Source organism: Triticum urartu, chromosome 4A (genome assembly GCF_056163025.1).
Source record: "Triticum urartu cultivar PI428250 chromosome 4A, HENAU_Tu73, whole genome shotgun sequence".
NCBI lineage: Eukaryota > Viridiplantae > Streptophyta > Magnoliopsida > Poales > Poaceae > Triticum > Triticum urartu.
The window spans coordinates 532,020,478-532,027,552 of NC_141876.1; the positions used below are offsets into that span (position 1 = coordinate 532,020,478).

Here is a 7,075-nt window from a genome sequence, read left to right on the forward strand (position 1 = left end):
CCTTTGCGCCGATTAAACTTCTTTATTATTCCGCTGAAGTTTTCTTGGGTTCTTTTCTTTTAAAATAAATAACGGGTGCATGTTCGTTGCCTGCATGAAGTCCAAAAAGAACCATATGGTGAACTTGCCCGATGTAGTCGCTTTGCACCCCGTGGTTTGAATATACCAACCCAATTATCATTCAAATCTAGCACTCACTCCTCTTCTCTCTATAGTGCCTAGCCTTATTCTTCCTCCAATTGTGCGCTGCCCGTGGAGATTAAAAATTGCAATGAACCAACAGTAAAGGAAAGAGACGGTTACAAACACCCTACTAGAGTTTAAAGACTACAATAGGCGCTCGCCGCTTGATATGAGATTTAGAAATCACTGAAAGAATCGTTGGTTGGAGCGTCACCTAATGCAGAACAGGCTTGCAATTCATCACCACCAGTCTAGAGAGTAGGAGAAACCGAACCATGCAGCATAACAACATGAAAGAAGATGTCGAAACGCCGCACAAGTAGCCAGCCAAATGCTCTCCTTGATAGACACATCAACTACCAAGATCCGAAAAGAGCCAACATATTTGGCGACACAAGTTCTCACAGGCCCTTCGTCGACGCCGGATTAGACATCATTGATGTAGGGAGGGGTCAGAGTGACCTTATTCCAATATGTCATCGGCGCGACCATCGATGCCACCAGGAAAATAAAACCTAAGGAAAAGAAAATCAAAACAAACGAGGCTCCACTCCTCTTGCTACATAGTACGAGGATCTCAGACAGGGGAGAGGAGAGGGATCTATACATGCATGCCTACCAAGCTCATATATAGTGAATTCCGGGTTTTACCCCCTGTTTTGACATTTTTTATACTAATTATCCCATTTAGCGAGATTCCGTCTGTTTTACCCCATCTAGAAAAAGTTTTGCCACAGTTTACTCTGTTTAAAATTTTATGAGCATTTTGACCGGCGGGTCCTAGTTGTCAGGTCCACTTGGCATGCCGCATAGTGGTTTCCTCCTGCCTACTTTTCTCCTTGCCGAACTGGTCCTCGCAGCTTCTCCTGGCCTAACTTGCAGAACTTAAAGGCACTGAAACACACAATCAACTAAGATTAATGCTGCAATATCACACCGTTAGGACATCTCCAACACTGACCTATAAATTTCTCTGGTGTTTGTCCGGTTTTATGTTCGGACGTGGTTCGCAGACATGATACGGGAGAGAGCAATCCAACGCAAATTGCAAAGTATTTGGCTGAGAGGAGAAAAAGTAGGTGAGGACCATGCATGTCGTGGAATATTTGTGGGTTGGAAGGAGAGAGAAGAGAGGGGACCATGCATGTGATTGCTCAATTGCATGTGCAGACTCCGGCAAAGCTCCCCTGTTTTTGTCTCCAAAATACCAAAATTTGACATCCGGACAACTTTCTGGACTGATAGAAGTCCCCATTGAACTGCAAAAGTGAACAAATGTGTCCGGCCGAACATATACCGGTGTTTTACAGGTCTCCCATGAGATGCCCTTAGGTCATCATAATTGCACCTAATTAAATACTCCCTCCGTATACCAATATAAGAGCGTTTAGAATACTAAAATAGTGATCTAAACGCTCTTATATTAATTTACAGAGGGAGTAGGTTGTAATCGTTAAATCTATATAGTTATTGCATCTAGACCAATCATATTAATCAAATCTACATGTCATACCTAATATGTTAGGCATTTATAATTGTACCTAACCAAATCATAATTCATTATATATTCATATCTTCAAAAAAGGGTAATCTTATCCGACAGACAATCATATCGCACACAGGCATATGTCTTGTCCGTGGAGGAGATTTCAGCTCTCTAAATACTCTCTCTCCTCCCGTTCTAGAGTCGGTATATCACTTTGGTGGCTGTGTTGATTTCATGGTTGGTGACATCGTACGAGTATCAGTATCCCCATGGTTCTGTGTACTGACAATGCAAACACCTGGACTTTTGCCAACTTCGCAGTAGCGTTTGGTGCTTATGAAGGCAACCTATCAAGGACTTGAACTAGTTAGACAGGAAGCTAGTCACCATTGGGATTTGTACGACTAAGATGCTACTCGACCAGGCGAGTACCACGCCCACTTCCCAGTAGCGTTTGTTACTTATGAAGGCAACCTATCGAGGACTTGAACTAGTTAGACAGGAAGCTAGTCACCATTGGAATTTGTACTTTTTTTTTTCAAAAGTACGCGAATGCGTACCTTGTTTTATAGAAGACGGAATTGTAATTACAAGACAACTACGACTTGTTACAAATAACAAGCGTAACATAGACTCCACGACAGGGCTGGTCCGAAGACAGCCATCACCAAAACACAACTACAAAGCAAAATGAGCCTAACATCGTCGCGTCTCGACCAGCGCCGGTCACCTCCGTAGACAACAATAACTCCAACTGTACTTCCCTCGTCGACACACCATCCACCCTTGATGTCAAAAGGTAGGTGGCAAGTAGATGGCGGAAATTAGTCGGTACACTAAAGCACCGTCTTGAACTCACCGGCTGCGACGTACATTACTGAAAAAGGGTTTTCTCCCGCTTTGTATTCCAAAGCAATCAACACCGAGTACAGATAACGCTGTGCCGAGCAGCACAACACATCAAGAGAAAAAGAAGAAGAAACAAATGCCAACCACGGCAGCTTGGCAAAGCGCGGATGACCCGCCGCCGCGGCGTCCACCGAAAACAAAACACCACATACCGAGGCTTCGATCCGCCGCGTACCAAGCATCACCTCCAAGAAGGAATCCGACGCCGACGATGCTGCTGCCCGGACGAGTCCTCAGGTTTCCCCGGGCACGCGGAGGGAGGTGGGGGGTGGATACCACGGACACCCTCCAGGGAGGAATGGTGGCACCCGCAGGTGTCACCGCGTTGGGGCCGAAGCCGGCAGGGATTTCTCCCGCATTCCAACCCCAACCGCCCAACCGAACGGAACCGACCGCCAAACCGTCGCCCAACACCATCGCCAACGTAGTAGCGCTGCCATCCAAGCCGCCTCACTACGAACACCACCACGAGGCCAAGAGGATCGGAGAGAAGCTCACCACGACGGGAGCAGCACCATCGACGCCGAGCGGGAGGGAACCACCTCCACCGCCGTCGTGCGGGAAGCCCGTGCCTCCGGCACCGTCGCGGCAGCGGGGCATGCCGGGCCACCCCTGGCCCAGCCAGGCCCGAAGCGGGCCCGTTAAGCCCCGCCGGCCACGATGCAGCAGGCCGGCGTCGTCGCCGCCGGCACCCAGCCATGCGTCGCATCTCCCCCGCCTCCCAGAAGCCACACCGGAGCCATCCCCGTCACCGGCCTGCCCAGGCCCAGATCTGGGCCGAGCGGACGACACCAGATCCCGCCGCCCAATTGCTCGCCTGCATGCGCCACGGAGCCCTGCCGCCACGCCAGACCACCACCGCCTAGATGCACCCCCCGGAGCCGCTCCGCCCGCGCCGGAGAGCGACCGGGAGGGGAAGGGCCAGGAGGCCGCCGCCACCAACAGCCCCAGGACCAAGCCGGCCGCGGGCGCCTGCGACGGCGGCGAGGAGGAAGAAGGGAGGGGGGAGCCTGGAGGGAGGAGGCCCGACGCGCGGCCGGTCGCCCGCGGGGGGGGGGGGGGGGGGGGTGACGCAGTCACGAGAGAGAAGCGGGGGAAGGGTTTCAGTTCCCAATCACCGGCTGCGATGTACATTATGCCTCTGAAGCTAACCTTGGACAACAGCGAGCATCGGAAGTAGCGCAACAAGGAACCTCAAGACCTGGCCTTCAAGCGTGATGCTCCCAACAGAGTTGTGACGATGAGGACGTCGTCATTATGCCGGTTCAACTCTGAACCTACGCTTTTGCCCGAAGACATCTGCCAAGCCCATAAGCGAGCGAGGAAGATGTCGACACACCTGGGCGACGCCTCCAAAAAGGAAAATGACACCCACGGGCGCCGGCGCCACCAACACCGACAGAATACGGCCTAGAATTTCTTCTGAATTGCCGCACACCTCCATCCTTGCCCTCCGGATTGGGGCCACACCGTTCAAGTTGACCACTCTGCCGTTGTTGCAGCACTTCGCCGGCATAGCCGAGCTGTCCTGGTCCACCGAAGACTCTCACAGACAGAAGCAAAACACCCCTACAACTAACCTCCCCCGCGGTTGCGAACTCGCAGAACTCCCTCCCAACTGTACCAAGGAATGCCACGAGCCGCACATTGCAGCCGTCAAGCCAACTCCGGCAGAAGCCCACGCCACCACCTCCATCTTCCACAACCGCGACCTGGAGCAGGCACCGCGACGGAGGCATTCGAGGACGCGACATACTCGACCGCTGCAAGGCAACCACTCCTGGTCGAGCTCCGCCACGCCGCCATGGCCTCATTGTGCCGCCGCCCGCTTGTCCCGCGCCGTCACCTCCTGAAGGATCCACCGTGCCGCGACCATCTCCTCCCGCGAGCCCCAGCCGCCTCCTCCTCTCGGTCACGCGCCATTAGCTCCGCCATGCGCCATCAAATCCACCCTACGCCGCCCATATGACGCCGCTCCCCTGTGCGAGGGAGGCTCGTCGGGGCACGCCGACCGTGCCCGCCCCCTTCGGTGGCCGGGCGCCGCCATCACCGCCAACACCGGCAGCGGCAGCGTCTAAGGGAGCTCGGGATGGGTAGGAAGTTGGGTACTAGGGTTTCGCCCCCCGGGGTTGCCAGCGCGTGTGACATGACTCTCCTAGTGCATACTTATAATTATTGCCATTATTTTCACTTCAATACTAAGACTGCACGTCAGGATCTTTCTAACAATATCATTTATGAACTAAAAATAAATAAATAAAGCAAAATTATATTTTCAGCAAGTTTCAGTCACAAAAACTTACTAACTTATTCCATTAGTATTAAGTTTAATTACATGTAGCTTGAATACGTTTTTTTTTTTGAGAGAAATGTAGCTTGAATACGTAAAGCTACTGCCTGGCGCTGGGCCGCACGATCGTGCCGATCCAACTGCTCGCGACTAGGCCGATTTTGCAAAAGATCAGTTGGCCGACGAGTAGCGTGGGACTACCCTCGGGGCTAATGATCGACCTTGGGTGGCTCACACTATTTAAGGACATGGACACACCGGCCTCTTCCCAAGCATGCTCAACATGGCTTCCCACCTCACCTCTGCATCTCTAGCCACGCTACTCGCGGCCGGCATGGCCACCGTCCTTTTTGCCTCCGCCGCCCACGGCGTGGGCACGCAGGGTGCCCCCAAACATCTCCACTTCTACATGCACGACTCCAGCACTGGCCCCAAACCCACCACCGTTCTGATCGCCAACGGGACCGGCCAGCCGCTCAAGGGCTCCGGCGGCAGCGCCCGGTTCGGTGACACAATTGTCATGGACGACCGCCTCACGGAGGGCCCTACGCCGGCCTCGAGAGTCGTTGGGCGTGCCCAGGGATTCTACGTGACGGCGTCTCAGGGCGACCCCGCGGTGCTCCTCACCATGAACGTCCTGCTCGCCGACGGGCCTTACAACGGGAGCTCGCTGGCCGTGATGGGCCGCAACAACGTCATGATGCCGGAGCGGGAGCTGGCGGTGGTTGGCGGGACCGGGGTTTTCAGGATGGCGACGGGGTACGTGCTCTGGAAAACCGCGAGCTGGCGTGGGGGGAGCGCCGTCCTCGAGCTGGATGCCTTCGTCTACGTGAGTCCGGCGGCCGCCGGTGCATGAAATGGCACATGGTTTGCGGGGTTGCAGCCTCTTTTTTCAGTGTGTTGAGAATAACATGCTCGTTGCATTGCTTGTAGTTACCATCGATATGTGTGTTGTTTCCGGTTTGTGTCCTACTATTTTTTTCTCGAAAAGGAGGATAAAACCCCCGGGGCTGTTTGTGTCCTACTGTACTTCACTGTGTTGAAATGAATCTTGTCACTTTAACTTTCTTTGAGTCACACTCACATCATTTCTGCTTGAACTTGGCATCACTGTCTGTATTGGGCAATGATCGTGGTGTCCTAAGTCCTAACTGATTGGGGAAGAGGGTGGATGAGTACAGTAACTCACCAAAAGCAGCAAAAGGCGATCGAGTCACTGCTTCACTATGATGTGCTTCACAGACGATGATGCCCAAAGGATAAACAAAGAAGCCCTGCAACATCATGGAACATCATGAATGTTCTTTAGTTTCAGGTTTACATCCTCACGTTGGAAAAATGCTGCTCGTCATTTTGATTATTGACTTCTCAGACTGAATCCAAGGCTGAGAGCAGATTGCGTCGGAAGAAAAACTCGGGACTGGCTAAACGTAAGTCGCCTGAAAAACTGAATTGGGACCATTTTCAGCCGTTGGATGACAAACGAACGGTGATGCTCACGTCTTCTTCCTCCTGGAAACAGAAACAGATCATGCTCGGTCTTCCTCTCGCCACCTGCTACCACCGGCCGGGCCGCGGGCGTTCCCGCAACCGCCTCGCCGCACCGCCCTCCCCTGAACCGCCCCCCACCGCCGGTCTTACCGCCGCCGCTAGCCATCCCTCTAGCCCCGCCCGTGTCTCCTTTTTTTCTCCGGCGAAGCCCCCCCACCGCCCTCACCCTAAACCCTAAGATAAATAATGGGGTAGCCCTTCGTTGAGCCCTTCCTTCTCCTTCCTCCCCTCCGGCCTTTCTCCGGCGAACTCTCAAAAATCGACTGACCTCAATTTGACATTCAGTCGACTGTCATTTAGCTATGTGTAGAAATAATGGGAACTTGAACCGTAGAAGAAAACCAAAAACATGGAACTTCCCACTTACCATCTGAGGTCACGAGTGTATTAGCATCAAGTATCCGCGTTACTTCTAGCCCATTCATATGACCCGAGACGCATGGACCCGAAGAACATCTTGCTGAAGACAAACGAAATGCAGACTGATACTGATAATGGTAGCTGCGGTCAGGTTGAGTTAGGACCTGCAAACACATAATGGGCCGGTATTTCAAATTAAAGTGGAAAGCTAAAATTGATGTGAAGTCAAATTCATTTGTGTTTTGCCGCAAAAAAAATCATTTGTCTTGATGAAGAATTAAAACATGAATACCCGA

At 52.6% G+C, this 7,075-nt stretch overlaps 1 pseudogene; it reads left to right on the forward strand.

Moving 5' to 3' along the window:
• The first annotated feature begins 5,150 nt into the window (after nt 1-5,150).
• On the forward strand, nt 5,151-5,936 carry LOC125554083 (pterocarpan synthase 1 pseudogene; annotated as a pseudogene).
• The last annotated feature ends 1,139 nt before the right edge of the window (nt 5,937-7,075 follow it).